The sequence below is a fragment of the Prionailurus viverrinus genome, chromosome B1 (genome assembly GCF_022837055.1).
Source record: "Prionailurus viverrinus isolate Anna chromosome B1, UM_Priviv_1.0, whole genome shotgun sequence".
In the NCBI taxonomy this organism is placed as follows: Eukaryota; Metazoa; Chordata; class Mammalia; order Carnivora; family Felidae; genus Prionailurus; species Prionailurus viverrinus.
Window position 1 is genome coordinate 4502190 of NC_062564.1, and position 26933 is coordinate 4529122.

Genomic DNA, 26933 nt, shown 5'->3' on the forward strand with positions numbered 1-26933 from the left:
GTGCACCTTAAACAAAGCCCTCCTGAGCTGACTCAGGTTTTCCAGGCATCTCGCAGTGAAGCTAGGATCAGGTTCCTGCTTGTTGTGATGTTACCCATTCAGGAAGCTCTGGAGTTTTATTTCCTAGTTTACCATCATAGGCCCAAGACTCTCAGGGAAGAATATGAAGGCTGCATATTCTGGTGACCAATATGGGATCTGTACGTGTTATAAGTTGCTCTTGGGTACTCAGGCTTTGGGTTTACTTATATGAGAATGCGTTGTCCCAGAACAAGGCTTTACATTCCAAAATATTACTACAAAATTAAAGGCAATTTCTGCTTTAAGTTTTGAAGTTACAATTAGTCCTTCCCAGTTGGTCGCCCCACAAGGCCATGCCTGGGTCATCCTGCCTTTGTTTGGCTTGGGGTCACCCTCTTCAGGCCCCAACTCTGTGGAATCCATGTTCTTTTCTAAATGACAGATATACCCTCTGATCATGAATTAGAATGAGCTTTAGATACTCGCTTTCCCAAACATTCTGGACATTGTATTTTCCATTTTTTTTTTACCATAGCAAATAGTATTTTTAACCATTTTTAAAATTTACAAATTCACTTGAGGTATTTTGCCTTTGAAAGGGACAAATATCCATTCAGATAAGTCATTATAACATAGGTCTAGTTGTTCATTAATTCATTCAGTATGCTTTTTGGTTTTTAATCTTTATTTTTGAGAGAGAGAGAGAGAGAAACAGAGCAGGAGCAGGGGAGGGCAGAGAGAGAGGGAGACACAGAATCCAAAGCGGCTCCAGGCTCTGAGCTGTCAGCACAGTGCCCGATGCAGCACTTGAACTCATGAACCGCGAGTTCATGACCTGAGCCAAAGTCAGACGCTTAACCGACTGAGCCACCCAGATGCCCCCATTCAGTATGTTTTTAATTTAATGTTTTGATAAGCATGGGGGATAAAAGGGAATACACATCAACCCATCCCTGCCCTCAAGAAGCTTCCCAGCTCCTGGGGGACAGCAGCCTCGTCAACAGGTGGTCTGCGACAATTGTACTATCTGGAAGTGTGGGGGGGGGCCTCTGCAGGTTCCCTCTATTTGGGGGTGAAGCGAACTCTAGAGGGGTTCCCCTGACTATGAGGTGTATGCATCATCTTGACACATGGGACTTGAGTACTGCATTGTTTTCTAAACTTTTTTTCTAAGTTAGATTCATAAATGGCCCCAAAGATACCAACTGCAAGAACCACAAAAACACGGATATTAATAATGACACTCACAATATCAGAGACTAGGCGAGAAGGAGGAGCAGGGAATTTCCCAGCATGCCTACGAAGTGTCTGAAGCTTTCCGTCTCTCGTACGAATCCTTACAACAATGCCACCTGCTTACCTCATTCTAGGCAGGAAGAGTCTCAGATTCACAGACTCCCAGTAATACTGCCCAAAAGCGATAAGCACCAGAACACAGGTAACAACAGATTTATCAGACTCCATAGGCAGGGATCGCTCTCCTCCAGCAAACAGTGCAAGACGATTGAAAGGCTCCTTTCTAGATGCTAGAAGTGTCAATGCTAAGTGAAAACACCTTAAGAGCTAACATATTGAAATTGCCTGGCCCCCCCAGTCTGGGCAGGTAGGCTCCCAGCTCCCATTCTGCTGTACAAATGTCCAACAGCGAGAGCCTGCAAGCACTTCCTTTCTACAATCTATTAAGTTTTGAATAACTTTGCCAAATCAGTCTCGCAATGCTGCTGGGTTTTATTTGTACTAATGGAAAGTGACCTGTCAGAACTGCACGGCTTTCTGATCACCCTGGGAAACAGAAGACAGTAAATCAAGCCCCCGGGGAATTGCCAACACGTCCGGGCAGCATCGCGGGCCATGTCCTTGCTCTCGCTGAGCGACTCCCCTTGTCGTTTATGTCGTTTTCAGCCGTTGGCATGATAAAAACTGAGCAGCCATTTTACAGCTCTAATTGTGTCCAAATCCTCCCGGATTTAGTAACTTCGGGCAGTAAATAAGCTTGCAACTTCCTTGCAGGCTGGTGGATGTCCACATTCATCTATTGTGTGAACGTTTACAGGGGCCCTAAAACAGCAGAAAACTGGGGGGCAGAAGTCAGTATGGAGACCATCCTAGCAGAGACACGTCTGTTCTCCAGTCTCTAGGTTTTCTAGTCACCTACTTCCAATCTCCACTGTTTCTTTGAAGAGAATAAAAACATAATAAATCAAGCCCCCCCCCCCAAATATTTGAGACAGGCTGAGGTTGGTATTTAAAGTGTAAATTTGAGGCAAGCTAGAATAGAAGACATTTATTCATTTCCTTAAGAAAGAAAGAGAAAGAAAGAAAGAAAGAAAGAAAGAAAGAAAGAGGAAAGAAAGAAAGAAACGAAGGAAGTGAGGGGAAGAAAGAGAAAAGGAAGGAAGGAAGAAAAGAAAAGAGAAGAAAAGAAAAGAAGAAAAGAAAAAAAGCAAAGATTCAAAGACTGCATTCCAGGAAGCAATAACGTAAAAAGTTCACATAATGAACCCTAGTGCCTGCAAATCATAAAGATGATGCAGAAGGAAAATAAATGACTAGAGATATCTCTCTGAAAGCAAGCACAAGTTAGCCAGACAGGAACTAGAATCTATTATGTAACCGGGACCTTCATACGTCCGGAGGGTATGTAGCAAAAATACATAAAGTGTGTTGCCCATTTAGACGGATGGAGATTCACGGGTTAAGACGTCAGAAAACTTACCTATAATTCAAGCACAAGCCTTGATAGTATTTTCAGCCAGTACTCTAGGTTGCAGTTTTAATGCAATGGGACATTCATTTGTTCATTGGATATCATCTATTTTTTTAGTTTTCCCCTAATTATGACCAAACAAAAGTAGTATGGAAAAATCCTTGAGAGGAAAACTATAAAAAACAAAACACAAGAAAACAGAAATAACCTTAAAACTTGCTCATATAGTACGATAAATTGTCTTATATTATCGTGATCTCTGACCATTTCTGACATGTCTGTTTATTTCTGTTTCAGAAACGAGACTTGACCTCAAATGGACTTGTAAAAAAAAAAATCATTTTCCACTTACATTCACAAGCTATGTTAAAATATATGTGAATGCTTATATTGGAACTTTTAAATATATTCACCTGACAAATTCCTCTGCATCTTGCAAGGATATGCTTCAATTATCTTTCTTTCAAGGAATTTGTTAAATCGTTTTCAAAAATGTGGTAAATTGAGTAGCATTAACGAAACCAAAGTATTATTTATGGATATGAATTTCACAGTATAAGCTTACTGAACAGCAATTTGCATTTTACTCTGAGTCTTTTATGCATGTAATTTTTCTTTTGTTTGTTTTTATTTTGGCACCAAAAGGAGATGAAAACTAAAGTTTGATTCAGGTTCTCTGGCTCTAAAGTTACCTGGTGTGGTTAGAAGTTGTAACACCGACTTCTAGAAATCAAGAACTGCTAAATGATTGGGGAAGGGGTTTGAAAGAGATTTGAAAGAGATTTTTTTAACGTTTTACTTATTACTGAGAGACAGAGAGAGACAGAGCATGAGCATGGGATGAGCAGAGAGACGTGGAGACACAGAGTCCGAAGCAGGCTCCAGGTTCTGAGCTGTCAGCACAGAGCCCGACGCGGGGCTCGAACTCACGAACCGTGAGATCGTGACCTGGGCCGAAGTCGGTTGCCCAACCGACTAAGCCACCAGGCGCCCCGAAAGAGAAGCAAAAATAAGGCTGAGCGTGAAAATACATTTGTCTAACAAAATACAACTATATTATACAGAAAAATATCTTTTATGTTCTGGTGGCATGTTTTTTTTTCTTTTTCTTTTTTAATAAAATGATGCTTTGACCTGAGGTGAGTGGATCATGCAAAGCAAAGAGACATCCGTTGTTTTTAAGGGCAAAGAAAATGTTTGCTCATGTAGTGAAACTGACTAGGGCCATCTCCAGCCTCGTTTCGAGGACCTGCTTATTTCCAGTATTGGATCCGTAGGCTAAACTCTACCACAGTGAGCGATTCTGCGTTTGTTTGTTTACCCCAGCTAACAAGGGCCCCAGCATTTTGCTTCCCTTCGGAGGTCTGGCTTTAGCAAACTACTTGTTATACCCTGGGATTCTGTGGAAACTTCCATTTGGATGATTGTAAGATGCTGTCGGGGAGGGCTGGGGTGTTTGAAAGCACATCAAAATTGACAGAACACAAGTTGCCTCAGTAGTAGTGAATTGTTCCTCATTAAAATTTCGAAAAGAAGACAAGGCAAGCCTCCACAGGCATGAGCAAAGGGATTTGGGGGGGGGGGGGGGCTGGTGTTCAGGCCGTCTGTACACATGACAGGCGAATGTCCCCTGCACAGCGTGAGACACCTCCTTCTCTTTCAGAACATTCCTTACTACCACTGAGTGACAGAGGACACCTCAGTCATCTTAGCACTGAAAAATGCTAAGGTCTAACATTCTCATTCAATTGACTTTTTAAATTGCTTCTCAAATGCCAGCCACCGAGTTAGCAAGCCGGGACGCAGTCCTAGATTCTCTGTTGCCAGGGCAATTGTCTTCCTACCATCAATTTATCAGCCCCAAATCAACTCTCTGTCCGCGAGTGAGAGTACATATTAGGCAGACCCGGAAGTTTTGCAGGGAGACAGCTTTTCTCTGTAATGTCGAACTTTCTACTGCATTTCAATCCAACCTAGATTAAAGGTCAGGAAAATGTTGCCTCTCTCTTTCTCCTTTATAGGTCTCTTCCCTAAGACTCCACATCCTGCCAAGAGAAGAAGCGAAGGAGGTTTACTACATCTAATGTCGGGGGCAACGGTAAGAATGGGGAGGACGGGGTGAGCAGCAGGTGCCTGCCACCGTGTGCGGGCGCTGTGCCACACACTCCTGGGGCTTCCTCTCACCTCAGTCCCCCACGGTGTCCCCAGGAGACAGGCACGGTCGGTCTCCTAGTCCTCATCTCAGGATGTGAAGTTCAGAGTTATTGGTCCAAGGTCACACGGCTCCCACGCGGTGGTTCGGGAATCAGAAGCAGGACTTTCTGCTTCCAGGGCTCCCACTGTACGTCATGAAGCATCCCTGCCTTGTTAAGGATTTCATGATGAGCAGGTGATAAATGGGCCCATTCCCAGACACACAGGGGCTATCCCGTCACACGTTTTTCTGAATGGATTTCATACATGACTTGCTAATATTACTGTAGAGCTGCTTGAGGAACTCAGGTTATCTTTAGACATTGTGTTTAGCCCACGTCAGCTTTCTTGGGGATGCCTCATGTTTGTTGGAAAGCCTTGCTTCTCGTGAGCTGTGTTATTCTAGTGTGTGAGCTCATCCTGCCGGCCTGATGCTTACAGTTCTGGATTCCTGACCTTGTGCTTAGTTCTCTGTGCCGACAGAACGCAGCAATATCCGATTTTACAAGGCGGCGAGCAACAAAGGGAAGAGAAAAAGCTCTCCCACTTTTCCTTCTCTTCAGATCAAAGCGCACCACGTTTTGGATCCAGGAAGGAATAACTGATGATTCTCGGAGATACTCAGGTAATCGAGAACTCACAATGAATGGTTAGAGGGACCCGGAAACAGTTCCAGGATGAAAACGGCATTCATTTGGAAATTGGGGAAGGAATCCACCTGACCAGAAAGAACACCCTCCGATGGGAAAATCTGAGAAAACGGGAGAAGTCAGAAGTCAGGTGCTCAAAATCATGTGCCACAGAAGAGGCCACAGGGGCTAGGTGGAAGGCGGGGGAGGGCGTTGGAAAGGTGAAGAGCCAATTCAAAGCTTCAGAAAGCGGCTTTGCAAACATTGTGCTGTGTAGTGTAGGTCGGAGTGAGGAGGTGAGACCTAATTCCCAGAGGAAACAGAGAATGAGGAAACTTTGAGGGGACACGAGGCAAAATCAAAGAATGTTAGGGGAAAAAAACCTGATTCTGCCTTAAATAGGATCGTGCAGACGCTGGGAGCCAGCCTGGTATGCCGCGCCCGCCCTCACACTTTTACCCACAGGAGGTTGGGATAAGAGCCTCAGTCAACTTGTGTGTGGATTACGGAAAGCTGTTCCTCCCTCACGCATAAGCGATGCTTCACACAGAGCTGGCGCCTAAGTGCTCAGCAAACATTAGCTGTGGTTACCAGGCTCCCGTCTGCAACCATTCCGGTCCCGAGTCCCAGCCAACCACCGTGCCCTTCACGGCTTGTGTGCATCCTGAGTTTTGCATTTAACAGAGAGCGTGGCGGCCACACAGACTAGTGACCAGGTCCTTTATAGACACTGTGTACTTTCTCAGCACGGACCCAACTTCCTCGCCTCCGTTTTCCACTGGTGCTAGACTTCACACATTCAGAGTATTTTATATATAATATATATATATCATATATATATATATATCTGATATATATCATATATATATATCAGATATATATATCAGATATATATATCATGTATATATGATGAAATCATCTATATAGCATATATATAAATGATTTCACAGAAAAGGTATTTAAAACAAAAGAAAAAAAGGCTAGAAGGCATAAATCAATAAACTGGATTAATTGTGCTGACCCTTAAAGAGTAAGTAAAGGACTGTACCGAACTCAGCCAGGGAAGAAGTGGAAACAACTGTCTTTTGGGAATTATCCGTTGAAGGGCTGGCTGCAGGTGGTTGATGAGTAAGGAAGAGTCAAACATTAACCCCACACCCCCCACCCCCAAAGATGCTAATTCTGTAAGACTAGGAGACTGACAGCAAAACTGGTTTGGGGGAAAGGTGAGAAATTAAATTTTGACACTTGGATTTGAAATTGACAGTCTGACACTGAAATGATCTAATGATAGCATATACTTTCTCAATCATGTAATGTGGAGGACGAGTGAGGGTAAAGAAGGTGATAACGGTAAAGAGAGCTCGGGTCACAGACCCAGGGGAGGTCAGGTCTTTAGGACGACAGTAAAGGGATGCTTGGCTAGCCGGGGTCTCAAACACAGGCTTAGGACAAACAAAGGTAGGTGTAAACCTTTGTGTTTGATAGACTTCAAAGGAGTCTGTTTGTTACAGAAAGATGCTTCCCTAAAACCCAGGCCTGTATTTTTAACAATAAAGTTGTATCTTTCCAAAAGATTTTTTATTGTCATTTCTGGACAAGGCACAATTTAGGCGCATGACACGAAATTTGTATTTACTGATGTGTTATATAACTAAATTGGCTTTATTATAATGACTAATGGCGTGGCATTCTGATCATAGGATCCAGATCTTTATGATAAATACATAAGATGCATGTCCCTGTCTCAGGAAAACTACAGGTCATGATCTAGAATCGGAAAAATGTGCTGTTTTCTTCCGGGCTTAGGGACCACACACAATATATTCACTCACGTGATAATCTATTCTGCTTAAAACTGTGTGTATTTGGGGGTCCTACTCAAGGACCTAACAAGTTTGAAAAATACATTTCCTCTTGCAGAAATAATTTGGAGTCTTCCAAGTTAAACTGACAGTCACAGGAATGCCATTTAATAACTGACATACTGTTCTTTCTGAACACACATACATACACAGGCACACAGAGGCATGTGCACTTTACCTAATATATCTCATCCAGATTCCTTGTATCTGTTCAATACGTATGTCTCGTAAAGTAAGTCTATGTTCTTGAGACTGTCACGTTCAGGTTTTTAGTCATAGAAGAAGCAGAATTTCACGCGGAGCTGGCGCAGAATAGACGTGGGGTAGACGTGGATGGAAAGGCTGAGTATTTAATGGGGAAATTTCACCTAATGTGAGCTTCACAAATGTTTAGCTCCGGTCGGGGTCCCTATTTAGTGCATCTACATCTGAAACATGCTCACTGTCTAGAACATGGATGGAAGTAAGGACACATGAATGTGACCTCACTGAAATAAACAACAAAACAAAACAAAACAAACAAAAAGACCCAAACTGTTTTTTATAGATGAAATACACAACAAAATCCTTCTGTACTCGGTTCCAAAAATTGGAAAAAGTCAAAATCAGCCCTCAGAGATTTTTCATTTCTAAAGGAGAATAGGTCTTCTTGGGACTGATCCATCCAAGACTTCAGGCTTCATTAGAGCACTAAGCCGGCGGGGTCACGGGAGAGCAGTAGATCCGTAGAGGGGGTTCGTGTCTGGCCTCAGAGAAGCCCGTACTGCTACATCTCGTCCAGTCCCTCCCAGCCTGACTCCCTGGCCGTGGCCTTCAAGTCCTGCCCTACCTCCCGCAAGGGCTTCCTCTGTAGTCCCTCTGTCTCTGTCCCGCACATCATCTCCACCTTCCCGGAGGGATCCTTCCCGGCACCGAGCAGGTGCCTCCTGGCCGTCTGTTCTTTGGAAGTTCCCTGCAGCATCTCAAGTGTAAATTCCAGACCCATGGCAATGTCTGAGTGGCCAGCCTCCCTTCGGGGTGCCTCCCTTCCCCACTGCGAGCTGCCACATCCTACAGGTGAAACACCACATCTCCCAGAACATTCTCTGGCAGGTCCCCAAGCAGGACGAGCTGATCTTACATTCTGTCCCCACTGTGCCTTATGCACACCTGCCTCAAAACCATTCTCATTTGGGGACACAATCTTATGACTCAAGCGTGAGCACCCTGAAGCAGGGACGCTGTCTGATCACTTCCACCCCCAGGAGCCAGTAGAATCTCAAGCCCCTTAAGGCACTGTTTTCATTCTTTAAAAATCTATATTTTTGAAGGGCTATATTACAGGGTTTGAAATTTTACCTTAGCTGATGCAGACTTGAAATCATTTTAAGAAGGACTCAGCAGCCATGTTTTTTTAAAAAGTATCAACTAGGGGTGCCTGAGTGGTTCAGTCAGTTAAGCATCTGACTTTGGCTCAGGTCATGATCCCGCAGTTCACAAGCCCGCGTGGGGCTCTGTGCTGACAGCTTGGAGCCTGGAGCCTGCTTCAGATTCTGTGTCTCCTTCTCTTTGTGCCCCTCTCCTGTTCATGCTCGCTCGCGCTCTCTCTCTCTCTCTCTCTCTCTCTCTCTCTCTCAAAAATAAACATTAAGAAAAATTTTAAAGGTACAAACAAGGATCAAACAGGATAGAAACTATTGAAGTCCACTTCACATTATCAATGGCAAGTATTATTTTGTGAAACTTTTATTTGTATACGTGAGTGCGCATGCATGCACATGTGCACGTGTGTGTCTGTGTGTACAGAATGTGTGTGTGAAAGGTATGCCAGTTTATAGAATATAGTTACATAATAGAATGTATATATTATATATGTGCATATATGTATCTGTGTACATAATGGCTATCCAGTTTTAAAGTCATGATTCTAAATACATGGCAATAAATTTGGTAGTGACTTTCCAAAAAAATAGGTACAAAGGTCATAATGTAGAATGATGGAATTCATGAGAACACATTTCAACGTTTTTTTAAAGAAGCAAATTCCAAAAACGTGGCAAATTTTAGAAAAAACTTTATTTCGATTACTTAACTGCCTGATGCACATTTATAATTCTTTTTCCTCTACCTTTTGTGTGCATATTCTTTCATCAGGCCTTCATAGGACAACTCTTATTTTTTACGGGAAAAACAGACCATCTAGTTTTTCCTCCCCATCAGGGTATATTTTAAAAAAAATCATTAATAGAAAGCTTTGTCTATCTTCACAGCTAGTTATTGTTAATGTCATATGATTTTTTGTATTATCCAATTTGGGAAGATTTCTAACAGGTTACTTTCATGCATGATCAATAAGTCTCTAGGTTTTTTCAAACTTGTCTCTGGAATTATCGATAATAAATACTCTTTGGATTGACACCTATAAATTACGTTGTGGCTGATGTCTTTATTGGAGTGGTGTAGGCTAAGACTTATGTTAATATCGATGGGAGTATTTTGAGTTAAATCAGCAAGAGATTTAAATCTTTTTTCAACTATGTAATTCACTGTTCATCATTAATTGGCTTACCAACCAAGACAAAAGCCTACTAATTATTTCTATTCAAAATATATCTCTTCCTCTTAAGGAATAATTTATTTTGTGTGACTTGGCTTTTTTATTATTTGCTTCTCTATGGCAGAATAATTTCCAATGATTTCAACACTCATCGTTGTCACACTTGATTGTGTTCGACTCTCCCATTATTTGATAAATGTATTTAAGTAGACAGAGGAGAAAGGCCTCTCAAAAACACCCACAACACCCACAAGATGGTAATTTCGTATGTGTTCTACTGAAACGTTCTAAATCGTCTTCCCCAATTGCAAATCAAATGGCATAGTTGAGGTTTATCACGTGCATCATTATTCATATCTGAGTTATCAAATATGCCACTATAAACAAAAAAGCAAAAGTTATATGACATCTATAGTAATACATGAGGCATAACCAAGTGTAGTTCTGACAGCCTGACTGGGTTTCAACAAGGATTTCACCCCCCATTTATCATACCCAAGTCTGATGATTGGAAACCTTTCCCGCAGCCTCGCTACTGGCCCCATACACGTCAGTCTTTATTTCTTCTATACTCATGTACTTGAGGCACCAGGCCCCTGAGGACACATTCACACATGACACCATCTTAGGCTTTGCGCGTTAATGTTACAGCACGAGGTATGAGGATTTCCAGGAGCCACTTCTAAACAGCATGGCTAACAGAACCTTAATTATGCATGATACAACTGAGAACCCCATAAATCGTTCTCACTAGGGACAAGAGAATATATCAGTGGCTGAACGTCTTAGCTGTGTCCTCAAAATGCCCTTGGCTGCTCAGCATGACGGGGAGAGCAATGGACAAGTCAAGTTGAAAGAGATGGTGGTCTTGGGGCACCTGGGTGGCTCAGTTGGTTGAGCCACCCACTTCGGTTCAGGTCATGATCTCACCGTTTGTGAGTTCAAGCCCCGCGTCGGGCTCTGTGCTGACAGCTCAGAGCCTGGAGCCTGCTTTGGATGCTGTGTCTCCCTCTCTCTCTGCCCCTCCCCCACTCATGTTCTGTCTCTCTCTGTCTCAGAAATAAACATTAAAAAAAATTAAAAAAAAGAAGGAGATGGTGGTCTTAACCATTTGCAGTTTTAATATCTTAATATCTCACATTTTAGAAAAACAGATGATCATGTGAACAGACTGCTGGAGGCTTGCCCAGTACTGTAGGTGGGGTAAATTCACCTCTGAGAATACTAACCAAATATTTCCTCTACTGGGACCAAAAGGGTATTGATCATGTTATTCTAGAGTTGAAGTTCAGAGGGAAGGTAGCCGACTTTTTTAATACTGCCATCATTCAACTTTCTGGTACATTTACAATAAAGCACCCCAGTCTATTTAAAATATTCAGAAGTGGAAAATTAATTCTATTTATCTTTCAGAGTGTTGGAAAATTATGTATCAACTCTGCCATTTTCCCTTTTTATCCAAAACTTAAGGGAGGAATTTAATTGGTGTTCTTAGAGTGACAGGTCTCATGCCACTTTATTGTTCTTAAATAGTATCATGAGAAAAAATTATGAAATTCATGCATCAAAATGAAAGAAACCTGTCAATAATTGAAATGTTGATCTTTGGATCTTACTTCATATCCTAAAATACAGGCTACTGATTTATTTTATGTGAGGGAAAATCGCAGTGCAATTTTAGTCTTAAATTATTTAATATGTTGTGTTATTGAAATACAAGCATGATGTACTCGATAAATAAATGGTTTGAAAATGGTCTGAACATTATACTGTGTTAGTGTCTGTGGGTCTGTTGGGACGTAAGACCTATTTTGACTCCCCCCTTTATAAAATGTAATGAACCAAGCAACATATATAATATACTTAGATATGAAAATATTAATTGGGTTCCTGATTTATCACCTCTCCCCATCTCCTATCCACTTGTCACCCAGTCATCTCTTCCCTGCTGTGACTTCTTCAGTGCCTCTGGTCTAGGAACATTGATATGTGTACCTGGAGTTCTCTAAGATATAATGCCTTAAGATAGTTCGGTGAGATGTGGAAAATAGAAATGCTGGATATGATGATTCATGGGTGGAAGACTCATTTTTATTTAAAATATTCATTCATCATCCACCCTAGGCCATACCAGAAAGAGATCTCTCTCACACATGGCCGGGAAGGAAGGACTATGAATCTCTTTGGAAGGAAATGTCTGAACCCCCCTGAATTTTTTTATTAGGTCAACGCAGTAAGCTACAGTTCACAGAAAAGTAAGTACTTCTGCTGTCAAGTTTACACCTATGCACTCAAAGAAAACAGTGACGTGGTAACGACTACACCATTTTGCAGGTACAAGATGGGAAAGACCTGACTTGAGCATAAGTTGGTATAATTAAAAATGAAGCACAGAAACCTCAATGTGAACTAATGTTAGGATGTAGTAGTCACAAGAAGCTATTTTCATGCAAATGCAAGGCCTTATTGTAGAAATACCATTTAGAATGGAAAAGTTGCAACCCTCCCCACCACATATTGGATACCCTGTTTCTGAAGCAATGATTGGAATCAGGATACAGACCCAGAGGGGTGTGGTCAGAGAAAAGGAGGAGAGCAAAGGACAGAAATAAACTTTCTGTTTCCACATATGTGCAATATTATCATGGTTGGAAAATATATAGATTCTGAGTCACCCCCGTTGTGGTTTCAGATAGCAGAGAAAGCACCACATGATGAAAGGTACAGGAGCTGTATCTATGGTGAACATGAACATGTATCTATGGCCTCTTCAAGAACCATACATCTTCTTTTGGGTCCGTGCTCAAGACAGGTGTAGAGTCCTCTCCTGGAGGCCACAAGATGGGTCACTGCACTAGATGAGCTTTACTGAACTTCCTACCTGAAGACTTCATGCTTTTTCAATCTTTTCACAATAACTAAGGCTCTGCATTTTAAGTATAAAGTTTTGCAAATGGCAAGATTTCATTCTTTTTCATTGCTGAATAGTATTCCTGGAGGGTATATACTAAGCAAAATAAGTCAGTCGGAGAAAGACAGATATCATATGATTTCACTTATATGTGGAATTTGAGAAACTCAACAGACAAACATAGGGAAAGGGAAAGAAAAACAAGATAAAAACAGAGAGGGTGGCAAACCATAAGAAACTCTTAAATACAGAGATCAAGCTGGGGGTTGATAGGGGTAGGTGGGGCATGGGCTAACTGGGTGACAGGCATTAAGGAGGGCACATTTTGCAACGAGCACTGGATGTCATATGTAAAAAATGAATCACTGGGCACTGCATCTGAGGCCAAGACTACACTGTATGATAACTAACTTGAAAAAATTAAAATAAATAAATAAATAAATATGAAGTTTTGAAAAAAATATAATAAAAATCTTATTAGTATGCATTAATCACACCTCCACTTAGAATTTCCTATAAGAAAAATTAAATATAAATAAACATGCAGACATTAATTTAGTAGAACCCGATAATCTATTATTCAGCTTAAACAGGTTTGTCATTGATGTCCTTCAGTTTAAGACTGAAAGAATAAAAATATTACATTCCTCACAAACTGTATCCATATTTTCCTCTTTTCCCAAAAATAATTCAGTACCTCTCTTTTTATATTATTCCTCTTCAAGTTCACTAGACATGTATAGAATCAAAAGGCATCTCCTAACAAAAGACCATAGTGATATACACACAATTCACTATTCTCCCATTAATTAGGCTTAGACATAAGAATCATTGTTGGATTCCATTAAATAATTGTATCATAATGAGTATCATTATTGTAACTCAAAAATTTGGAACGTCTCTCTCAGACCATACTATTACTGGGCTATTCTACTTTGATGGGTTGTAAACAAATTGTTGTTCACGCCACACGACTCCTTAAATAATAATGACGGGGAGATAAAACCTTGTTACTCTTCATGATGAAATGTTGAAAAATGTACTTAATCTTTTATTTCCATATTAAGATACACAAAAATTGTGGTAGAAGGGTTTACAAGTAGTATGATGAATGCATCCTCTAAATAAGAACAAGAAGGCATTTAAAGTTGATTTATTTTGAGAGAGAGAAAGAGAGAGAGAGAGAGAGAGAGAGAGAGAGAGAGAGCGAGCGAGCACAAACAGGGGAGGGGCAGAGAGACAGAGAGAGAGAATCCCAAGAAGGCTCCTGACTGTGAGGGCAAAGCCCAACTTGGCGCTCATTCTCAAGAACCATGAGATCATGACCAAAGCCAAATCAAGACTCCGACACGTAACCAACTGAGCCAACCAGGTTTAGATCTTGACACTCGTCTCAGGGACTGTATTATAGGACCTTCAAGGAAAAGAATGATGACAAGAACATATACTAGTTTATTTAGGAAAATAAGATCCATTTAGTAAATTACATCTTCTACTTTGTCACTACTCAGTGGGATTCCACATCCTTATTCATCAACTGGAAACCTGTTAGAATTTTGGAATCTCAGGCCCCACGGTAGACCTAGAGGATTCTATCTGCTTCTTAAAAATCCACAGGTGATCCTCATACACACGAAGTTTTGAATAGCATAGCTGTATGTCCCCACTTCTATTGTAATGATGGGAGGATTCTTCCAGGGTCTGAATGTTTATCCCCTCTTCCCCCGCCCCTGCCCAATTTGTATGTTGAAACCAAATCTCCAAAGTAATAGTTTTAGAAGGTGGGGCCTATGGCAAAAAGAAAAATGTAAGATCCATCAAATGACATCCCACAAATGCTAAATTATGTAAATCACTCAAGTTTTCCTGTAAAACATTTCTATATAGCAAATTTCAATTATCAATTAAAAATAAATTCAATGGTGTTTATTTTTAATTTTTCTTAATGTTTTGTTTATTTTTGAGACAGATGGAGACAGAGCATGAGCAGGGGAGGGGCAGAGAGAGAGGGAGACACAGAATCCAAAGCAGGCTCCAGGCTCTGAGCTGTCAGCACAAAGCCCAACACGGGGCTCGAACTCACAAACTGTGAGATCATGACCTCAGCTGAAGTCGGACGCTTAAGTGACTGAGCCACCCAGGCGCCCATATGGTGTTTATTTTTAAAAAGGATATGTATCTCTCAGAACCACTTAAGGAAGTCTGAAAATAAATTATAAAATGTATAAGTTATATTAGAAATTGAATTCTCCAGAACTGAAGGAGAGAGGTAGATTCGTTTAATCAAGCACATACTTCCCGTGTTAAAAGATTTACATCTATTTTCTGAGGGGGTTTGTTTAGTCTTTTATTACATTAATTATTACCTTATCACTATTCTGAGTCAATAGATGCACTTCTAAAACCTGAAGAAGTAATTACTCCCTGAGAATATACCAAGAAAAATAAATACACCAAGAGAAATAGTCAAACTTGTAACTGAAGAGATCACATTCTTCTAGAAGTAATATATTTTAAAATATATGTGAAGAATTTGACAAAGGCCCAAATTCCAGTCATGGAAAATCCTCAGGTCACTATGTTTCTATTTAATGCTGACAATGAACCAGACGAGAAATGAGCAGGCAACCAAAAATAAGAACACAGAAATGGGAATTCTCACCATGAAACCAGGAAATGGTATCTCCAAGGCAAGAATGTGTGTGTGGGGGGGGGGGGGGGGGTGTGGTGTGTTTGAAGAAGGTCCAGAGTAGAAAATTCTTCCACCTGACTCATTCCGGACAGAAGTACCAGGAACTCATAACCCACCTGTCAGACTCTATCACGATCAACTACAAAGATTAATCATTCGCCCCTTCCCAGGGACACTCATATGTTATTAGAATTTTATATATTTCCTTTCTGATTTATGCATTAATCACCTGTGAGCTTAGTTAATATGAGTCGAAGCTTTCCCTTTCCTCTGATCTAACCAGCTCGTGATGTATGAATGAATTTTTCTCTGGACACTGAATGTTTGGCACCGACCTTGAAAGTTTACATGTTACACATAGATAAACACAGTAGGTGGCCTCTGATGCCCTCAAGTAATATAACCACTTATCTCAAAGAAAAAGTGACAGAGCTGTGAACCTCTCTCCGGCCATCCCACATTTTCTATCTCTAGTAGGGTGGATTAAGATAGAAATTCATAAATCACAGCCTTTACCCTCCTGCCATGCCCACAGACAGAGCCCACAGTAAGACATGCGGGAAACACACGTCCTGAAGTGAGATTTTAGAGCAGACATCCACCTGCATGCAACATGAAAGCCTCAGTTTGTTTGCAATGGGGCTTTTTTGGCATTTCAGTGAAAAAGGGATGAGTCATGGCAACTCAATGCCTGATAGAAGCCACTCAGGGAGGGTAGTTTCCTTGGTTTCTATGCTAGCATTTCAGACTGGGTGCCTGAGGGTCACCCTGGGAGGCGACTGAGGGGAGCCCAGCCGGCACCCCATTCGCAGAGGGCTATCCGTTCGCCTCTATGCTACGATGTTCCTTCTTCCACTGCTCCCTTTGTTTTTGTGGATGTGTTTGCTCCCATCAACTGACTCACAGAGAACTCGCTCCTGAGTCAGGGTATCGCAGGCTGTCACTCCTCCGATGTGAGAGTTCAGGTTCAAACTGCACCGAGCACAGCATGTCAGATCTGTGCCTCCTCTCTAGCACGAGAGACGCTCTTTAGGAGCGAGGGGCTGTATTTCCTTTGCACAGACTCGTTTAGGAAAATAATATAAAAATTTTCTACCAGTATTCAGAATGGCTAGCTCAACGATTTGCAAGAGAACAGTAACATTAACACCCAGAGTTGGCAATCACAAAAATACTCTACTTTTGACAAGAGAGCTTCTAACAATAGTATTATCCTGTTTGGAAAACCAATAGACGACGTTGACAAAAGTCATTTCATGTAATACTTTACTCAGCCATGTGTAGGGAGGGGCAGAGAGAGGGGGAGACACAGCATCCGAAGCAGGCTCCAGGCTCTGAGCTGTCAGCACAGAGCCCGATCTGGGGCTCGAACTCACAAACCACGAGATCATGACCTGAGCCAAAGTCAGAAGCTCAACCAACTAAGCCTGCTCACTGAAATCTTGTAGAATATCTTCTTTGATAAACTCCCATGAATTAAAAAAAAAAAATAAAAGGAGTACAGCACATCTTTAGGAAAAGGCATTTTCTTAATTTAATATTCTTAGGCATGAAAGTTGAGGCAAATTTATTGAATATAATCTTAATGGTTTAATGTATATAAAATTTCAAATTCAAGTTTGAATTTGGTTGGTTGTCCTTCAACCATTTCAAATCGTATATTTAAAGAGTAGGGTTAGAAATCAGACTTTTAGAATAAAATATTATTAAAGTGAGCTAATCCACCAATAACTTTCTCTTTCATGTAAACAACATATTTTTGTAAGTAAGATCTTGAGAAAGTCATAAAAAAATCCATACCAAAAATTAGATTTCACTGTATAGATAATGTCTAATCAATGAAGTTTTAATTTAATAAGCATACAAATGTCATAGATATTTAATTTTGTTAGCAATTTTAGGCTCCTAGACAGAACTTTTGTCTAAGAAGAAAAATAAATGCTTTTTTCCTTCAGTCTTTAATAGCACCATTGTAGCCTAATGGATTTTATTCTCGTTTTATTTGTAAAAGGTAGGAAGGCAATGTAATTTTATTAAGAATGAATTAGTGGGGCGCCTGGGTGGCTCAGTCAGTTGAGCTTCTGACTTTGGCTCAGGTCATAATCTCGCGGTTTGTGAGGTCTGGCCCGCGTTGGGCTCTGTGTTGACAGCTCAGAGCCTGGAGCCTGTTTCAGATTCTGTGTCTCCCCCTCTCTTGGCCCCTCCCATGCTCTGTCTCTCTGTGTCTCTTTGCATCTGTCAATAACAAATAAACGTTAAATTTTTTTTAAATGAATGAATTAGTAAGCAGTATGAAAGCTTTCATAAATATTAAATATGAACATATAGCATTCACAGCGTCAATATTTATAGTATTTCTTAAAAGCTATTAGATAGTATTTACTCCTATGGTATATATTCCTTCTTGATGGTCTGCATGTTATTTAAGAGCGCATTCATGCTTTTACTTGCTTATTTGAGTATCTATTCACTTACTTAAATAAAGCATGCATTTATGGGGTATCTGGGTAGCTCAGTTGGTTAAGTGTCTGACTCTTGATTTCAGCTCAGGTCATGATCTCAGAGTTCATGAGTTCGAGCCCCACATCGAGCACTGCACTGAGAGCATAGAGTCTGGCTTCAGATTCTCTCTCACCCTCTTTATGCCTCTCCCCCATGCCCACTGTGCACATGTGCTCTCTCTCTCTCTCTGTCTCAAAATAAATAAAATAAATATTTAAATAAGCATGCATTACTTAGATGCTGGGACTATAAGAAAGTAAGAAAGAAAGAGAGAAAGAGAGAAAGAGAGAAAGAGAAAGAAAGAAAGAAAAGAAAGAGAAAGAAAGAAAGAAAAGAAAGAGAAAGAAAGAAAGAAAGAAAGAAAAGAAGGAAAGAAAGAAAGAAAGAAAGAAAGAGAAAGAAAGAAAGAAAAGAAAGAGAAAGAAAGAAGGAAAGAAAGAAAGAAAGAAAGAAAGAAAGAAAAGAAAGAGAAAGAAAGAAGGAAAGAAAGAAAGAAAGAAAAGAAAGAGAAAGAAAGAAAGAAAGAAAGAAAGAAAGAAAGAAAGAAAGGAAGAATGGAAACACAATTTATATGTTTATAATTGTTAGCTACTGGGGACTAATATTATTTTACAGCACTTCAAAGAAATTAACATTCTCAGACACACTTAAATGTATAGAAAAATGAATTACTGAACTCCTACCATATGTAGACTAAGATATGAGGCACGATGAGTGCTCAGGAAGGTACAGAGACAATTAACATTCTCCTGGGGCACCTGGGTGGCTCAGTCAGTTGAGTGCCCGACTCGTGATTTCAACTCAGGTCATGATCTCATGATTCCTGAGTTCAAGCCCCACGTCAGTATCTGAGCTGACAGCTTGGAGTCTGCTTGGGATTCTCTCTCTCTCTCCGTCTCTCTCTGCCCCTCTCTCATTCATGCTTTCTCTCTCCCCCTCAAAATAAATTACATAAAAAATAAACGAAAACATCTCCTTCAGTGAGGATGTGGGCCTTTCGAGCTGCTTCCAGCCAGATCAACGTTCAGACCCTTCCTTTTATACGACCGAGTCAGTCTAGCATGCTTGACCAACAACCACTCAAATGTAAATGCAAACAATAATGAGTACCACTGACATCTCCACTGTCCGTCTTGCATAATTGACTAAGAACCAGGATACACTGTATGGAAAATAGACTGACAGGTTATAAGATATGTAAAAAAATAGTTATTTTTATTAAGAGAATTCTATTTTCCCCCCTTCCCATCTGAAACCAGTGACTCCCAAGCCCCTCGTCCTACCCTCACCTTAACCCTCTTTGTGTCCAAGTTCTGAACCTATGCACCTTCTTACCCAAAGTTCTTTGTCCGGATTCCATCCTCCAAACACCTTCTCAACTGAATCATCTAAAAGCTATGACTGCCATGCTCCAGTGTCACGTTTATAGTCTTGGGCACTGACGGCTTTGTAGGCAGAATTCACTAAGGTAAGAAGCTACGGGGACTCTGGAATGCACTCAAGGGTTATATTTGTAAGTGATGATGTTTTTCATTATCTTCAAGTCACATTTTACGGCAACAGCTGCATTTCCTCTTACGGACAAGAAAAGACTTATTCACCACAATGTCAGGCTCTTGCAAGAAGGACTGATCTGTGTCTTCTTCATCAGAGACAAGACCATTTACAAGGCCTAATTTTCTTATCAAGGAAGGTAGAAGACTTGGTCACGTGACAATGAAGTAATGTGATCTATTTTAAAGTGAAAGCCATTTGTCCATTACAGTTGCTTGAATAATTCTAAAATCCAACCAGAGCAACACAGAGCCATTTTCAGAGTTCACTCCATGCAGTTCATTGATCTGTTGTTGAGCACATTCTGCGAGTTGACAGAATTCGTCAAGGAACGACATCATCCAAGGATGACTGTCTATCAGAAAGGATGGGTATCTAACAGGAAACATAATAAATAAGAAGGGATATATAGGGGCCCCTAGGTGGCTCAGCCGGTTAAGCATCCGACTTCGGCTCAGGTCATGATCTCACGGCTTGTGAGTTCGAGCCCCACGTCGGGCTCTGTGCTGACAGCTCGGAGCCTGGAGCCTGCTTTGGATTGTGTGTCTCCCTCCCTCTCTGCCCCCGCCTCTGAAAAATAAGTAAAAATTTAAAATTTTTTTACTGTTTTTTAAATGTTTATTTATTTCTGAGACAGAGAGAGACAGAGCATGAGAGGGGGAGGGGCAGAGAGAGAGGGAGACACAGAATCCGAAGCGGGCTCCGGGCTCCGAGCCGTCGGCCCAGAGCCCGACGCGGGGCTCGAACTCACGGACCGCGAGATCGTGACCTGAGCTAAAGTGGGTCCTCAACCGACTGAGCCACCCGGGCGCCCCTTTTTAATTTTTTTTTAAATAAAAAAGGGATATGTGGCTGTGACATACCCTAGAAACAAATTAAACACAAAAATAAATAAAGCTTCGATTAGAAAAGTAGTGTGGGAAGTTCAGCACACCGAAGCTGATGATTCAAAAGAAGTTCCAGATGAGAGGGAGGAAGAAGCCATGGAGACTTCTGAAGGAGGGACCTAGCAAGAGGCCAGCACTTAGAAGCGGCCGAGGCTGGCGCCCCACCTCAGAACGGGTCACCACTATGTCTGGGGTGACAGCTGCCTTCATCACGCAAGGCAGAGCCCAGTTCTGGGGTGGCACGTGCTTCCAGGTACGGCTCCAAGGAACTTGAAGAGTTGTGCTTTCTCCAAGTCTTTGTATCCTTGCCTCTTAGATGATGTCTGCCTTAACCAAGCGTTCCATTGGGACATGCCTTCTTCATGACCCGTGCTAGAAACCATGGAAAACAAGCCACGATTCATCCCTTCATTTCACGAACATTTACTCAACGCCTTTCACGTGCCAGTGAAAGTTCTAGGATAAAGTCTCTCTGGGAGAGACAGCTCCCAAGAGAAACAGAAAAAATACATAGTATGTTAGATGGTGCTATGGACATTGGAGAAAAATTATGCAAGGAAGGCGAGAGAATGCCCTCCTACGTGGACATAGGTCTTAGAATTCAAAGCAGTCACTCTATATTTACATATGTTTTAACTTATGAGTCTACGGTGGTGATTAGATTCTTTGTCATCTACTAAATAATCTAAATAATTGTTTGGTTTTTTTTAATATATTTCTTCCAAAGTTAGCCTTATTACCGTGCTTTTACACCACACTCAACTATTTATTTTGCGTGTGTTGTGACACAATGCGTTTCCACCAACCATCATCCTGGTCTCTGATGAATGAGACACCAAAGTGCTCTGGTCCAAGCACATCCGGTGCTGTTCAAAAGACCGACACAAAGGCTAATAAAGAGCATCCGAACTCACCCAGGGCATCATTTGTAAACGTCTCCATTCATTGAGTGCTCAGGTTTATTCTGTCATAACACACACCGGGATATTTGGTGTTGCTCGGAGAAAAGAATAATCAATGACAAATAAGCCATTTTTTGCTGAACCTACCATATGCTCTGCTTTCTACTCTCCACGACCTTTCCTGGCTCTGCTGATATATTTTTTTCACGGAGTCAAGTTATCCATCTTGCAACCTTGACGTAGGAGTGTGAGTTAAAACAAGGGATTCAGCTGTGCCTCTGCCCTTCTGGTGACAGAGTACTGATGAAAGCCCTTCTTCATGGTACCCGGGAAATGGAGCTGCAGTTAGACAACATCATCACCACCGTACTCTTCTACTGAGTCACCTCTGCACATGGACAAGACACTCAAATTGCGTTCTTTTTAATGGAAACAAGAAACACATAACTCAAGCAATCAACAAAACAATTTAAAAAGCAGTCAAGCAAATAAAAAGCTCTCCTTCTACAAGAAGGTAGAGCTCATCTTAGATGGAAATTTGTTTTCTTTGTATTAGGACACCAAAGTGGCCTTCCCAGAATTTATGAATAATCTCTAGGTGAGTTTAGGGATGTGCATGGACGAGCACATTAGGTACATCCCTAAACATGAGGAGCAGAAACACGTCACCCCAGTACGGTCAGCCGCAGAGACAGCAAATACCAGGTGTGGTGGAACCACTTAGTAGGAATGTCCCTGGTTTTCTGTTCATTCCCATCGTTCGAGAATCTACAACCAAGGAAGTAGTGTTCTATTTCCTGCTGCAATATAAGAGTCATGATGCAAGTAAGAATCAAAGTATGGAGACAAATGACTGGCCTCATCTCAGTGTCACTTCTGATTATCTTTGTTATTGCTAATGATGATGTTTTTATCAAGGAAAAGACCTCAGTATTCTTAGCTCAGAAATCCAAGAGGGCTCAGTGGGGGAGATCACGGTGTTTTCACCCTCAATTATTTGTCAGCTGCAATATGTCAGGAATTTAAAGTTCTGCTTGGTTCAATATGCAGTGGTGTACCTGTATGTCGCGTGTTCCATTCCTGCATTGGAGGTATGCAAAAGAATGTTAATAAGAATAAATGGATTGTTTATGTGATCTAATTTTATTTTTTTAAAATGTTTTTGTCTTGAGAGAGAGAGAGACAGAGGGCATGCAAGCCGGGGGAGGGGCAGAGAGATAGGCAGAGAGAGAAAGTGACTCCCAAGCAGGCTCTGTGCTGTCGGCATGGAGCCTGACGCGGGCCTTGACCCCACGGTCTGTGAGATCATGACCTGAGTTGAAATCAAGAGTCCGATGCCTAAGCAACGGAGCCATCCAGGAACCCTTCGAATTTCATTTTTATTTCATTATGAAAAGACTAAGGCCCACATCTTATCTTCACCATGTGAATGTATACATAAGCATTTGTCCCTTTTGGATAGATATTTGAGGAAGTTCTGATCCTATTGCTCTGAAGATGTCCCCTGCTGACACTGGGGATAATTCGGCTTCTTCAACTCAGCACAGTTCTGCTAAGTAATAAGCTACTGACATTAATTATTATTTTGCCTTTGCCACAGGTCACCGGTCTGACCCTACAGCTGTGTGTGTGTGCATGTGCGTGCACACTTTCAACTTCCTTTTAGTCCTACACTCACCACCGCATATTATCACGCGCCATAGATCAGAGTAGAAAGGAAAATCTATGGATGGCTATGGATTGGGAGAATCTTAAATCTGCAAACATTTCCATTACGTAAAGTAAGTGGTTAAATATCTTCTGTCTTTGGGGGGAAAGTGCTGGAACATTTTATAAATTTCAATATGGAATTATGCCAATGTTGGTCTTAGTTCAACACTTAAATTCAATAAAATCTGGGATTAAACATAAAAGCCTCTTAAATTTGCTCAGCAAAGTTACCAAATAGTCCTTGATAGAGTCAATGATTCATACATTCACAAGGTGTTTAGAAGCACATTTAGCACCGGGCCATGGAAAGAAGCTTAAAACTCTTTTGGGAAAGGAAATCCAAGAATCGTGCCAACTTGTGGATGGCAGCCTAGATAATTAAAGTTTTATTTTTCTCTAGACCTCTAAAACCATGGTTGTTTATCCAGGAACGTGCCAAAAACCTCACACACAGGAAAAAGTGACGTGTTCGTAGAATTTATTAGTCTTACGGGTTTATAATTCCCATGTAGTAATTTCCAACTAACTAATTTCTGGAGCCCAACAATTGAGAGAGACAGAGACCGCATGAGTGGAGGAGGAACAGAGAGAGCGGGAGAGAAAGAGAATCCCAAGCGGGTCCCACACTGTCCGTGCAGAGCCCCACGTGGGGCTCAAGCTCACGAACTGTGAGATCGTGACCTGAGCTGAAGCTAAGAGATGCTTTACTGGCTGAACCACCCAGGCGTCCCTCATTTTAACGATTTTTCAAAGTAGCTACTCTGTAAATTATACAAACCATCTAGATGTATTAAAATCTGTGAATCTGCACCTGTATATGTGCACATTTTACTATTTAAAACAAACGTAGAAGTTCTCATTTGGGGCCGTTTGTCAAGGTGAGGGAATAAACTTGTGTCTTCAGGGGCTCAGCTCCTTGTACTATTTATTCTGCCATAACCAGTCCTCCCATATGTTCTTTTCTCCATTAAATACTCTGCATTTGCTTGACTGTACAATTCCATTTATGGCCATTCACCTCATTTACTTCTGCTTTAAGCATCTCTCTGCATGGCCTTTTGTATTCTCTTGAAACATAGGCCCAAACAAAAGCTTTGAGCTTCTGTAAGTTCACAGGCGTTGGCTGAGCATGTGACTGACCATTTCATAAAACGTTATGTACTACCTAAGGTAATGAAGGCAAACTTGGACTACCTCCCAAGGGGAATACCAATTTGCAACTCAAAGTTAAAAACCCTGGGTCCTGATGCACACCATGTGTAAATGCATGTGTGAAGTTCTAGATACAAGAAATAGAGCAAAAGAGAGGGAAAAATGTCTGTCCCATATTTTCTCTGAGAAAGATCAACTCTGAAGGCAAAACAGCATTTCTGTCCACAGGGATAAGTTTCACCCACACAGCCAGGAGCCGTGTGATTCTTGCATGTCCTCTTGGCAAAAATAAAAGCAAGGTGTTGCGGGCCAGCTACGAGAGTGTCAGGGTGCAGAGAAAGGGTGGGTGGGGTGACGTCCTGGAAACACGGCTTGAGGGAATACGTGCGGATCACCGGGCCTGACGCTTCTCCTGACACCCGGAGCCACACACTGGGGCTGAAATGGCAGAGGGAACACCAGTGGGCAATGAAGCCAAAGTGAGAATTTGTCTCCAAATACAGGGACGGATGTTTCGGGACGGAGTGATAGTTAATATCCATCCAATGTGTAACGAGAGGCAGTAAGAGCCACTTTACCTTTTCGAATCCTCACACAGCCATAAAAGATGGGTGCCATTTTTGTATTCACTTCATGGATGAGCAAAGTTGAAGATTAAGGAGCTAAAGGAACTTGCCCAGGACCACGTAGCTAGCAGGGGAAGGACAGAGGAGTAGCGCCCAGGCCCGGGGCCTCAGTGTGGAGGACTCTGAGGACTTTTAACCTGCATCAAGAGGGCAAGGGTAGAAGGGGTGAGAACAGGCTTCCTCCCTGTGCTCTCACTGCACTGCTCCTGCAGGGTGTCTCTCTCCCTCCCTCTCTGTCTCCCTCTCTCTCTCTCTCTCTCTCTCTCTGTCTCTCTGTCTCTGTCTCTGTCTCTGTCTCTGTCTCTGTCTGTCTCTCTCACTCACACACACACACACACACACACACACACACACACACACACACACACACCCTCTCTTTTCTTGTTTCTTATTTATTTTTGAGAGACAGAGTGTGAATGAGCAGGGGTGGGGGGGCAGAGAGAGGGGGACAGGGGATCCGAAGTGGCTTCCATGCTGCCAACAGAGAGCCCAACAAGGGACTTGAGCCCATGAACCGTAGATCATGGCCTGAGCCAAAGTCTGACTCTTAAGCAACTGAGCTGCCCAGGTGCCCCTACATATACACACTCTTGTATGTCTTTCTCTTTCACCCCTTCTCCCCCTCGTCTTTAGTTTTTCTGATGTCTTAGCTCCTTTTGCTGTCACCAAGTAGCACTGATTGACCAGCTTCTGAACAAACAATGACTTCTCATAGCTCCAGAGGCCGGAAGCCCAAGATCAAGGCACTGGCAGATTCCAGTCCTGTGTGGGCCCTTTCCTGGTTCATGGGCGGCATCCTCTCGCTGTGTCCTCTCATGGAGGAAGGGGTGAGGGGGCATGAAATAAACACACCACCGAGGACACGGATCCCATCATGAGGTTCCACCTTCATGACTCCATCACCTCCAAACGCCCCACCTTCTGACACTATCACCTTGCAGATCAAATTCCAATCAGGGAACGTTGCTGGGGGCAGACATCCAGTCTATAGCACTCGCGTCCCCAGGCAGCCTGTAGGTAGCTTGCAAAACCCATCCAGGGCCATGTTGCTCTTGACACTTACAGATGCTCTCGGCCCATCATCCCCACTCCCTCCAAGCCCACACTTTTCGCCAGCCATACGAGGCCCGTTTTCTATGGTCTGGAACGCCTTTTCTCGCTCAACTTGCCATCACTGAACCTGACATCCTAACCATGAAAACTCTCCTTGTCTTCCAGGCACAGCACGCCTCCCAGGCCACACCACCACCTGTGCCTTTCCAGAATCTCCATGGATCTTCTTGCTCCTCTCACAGCTAACTCCACCTTTAAGCTGCAGCTGACGTGCAACAGTAACTTCCCGTCTGGGGTGGAAATTCTACCCCACACACACTGAATCTTCAAACACATCGCGGTACTTGGTCACTCTATTAGCATTTCCTGTTTCAACAACTGATCACATTTCTTTACCTCTTCTATGCTAGGATGCTCCTAGCACATGAGGCATGCTTCACATGTTTTCAATTTTAAAAATGTGTTGTTGTTGTTGTTGTTGTTGTTGTTTTAATTGGAGAAAGCAGGTGAATACATTCAGTCACAAGGGGAGTAAAATTAATCTGTTAGGCTGCAGGTTTTCTTTGAAGGCTGGTAACTTTGACATAAGAGGAAAAAAATGTTTAGAAATGTGGAGTATGAATATTATTTGGCATTAAACGATTTTGCCTACGGGTAGTGATAAAATAGCCATTTTTGACGGAGTCCAAATCATGACCCAATGCATCGCTGTGCACATTACTCATCACTGAGATTCTGGCAGACGGGGTCCAGAATTCCATCTTTCAGGGAACGAAATGAAGCTTAGCATGGAGAAGAGAATGGCTGGAAATTACACTTCCACATGGAAGCGTCCACATAATGGACAAAGCGGAAACTGATTAAGGTTCAACTTGAAATCTATGTTCTTGCTAAAACACTACCCCACCCAAGTTATCCATGTATTCACCTTTAGTGTCATATTTCAACTGGACAAATGCAGATAAGTAGTCACGCAAATGCACACACAGAATT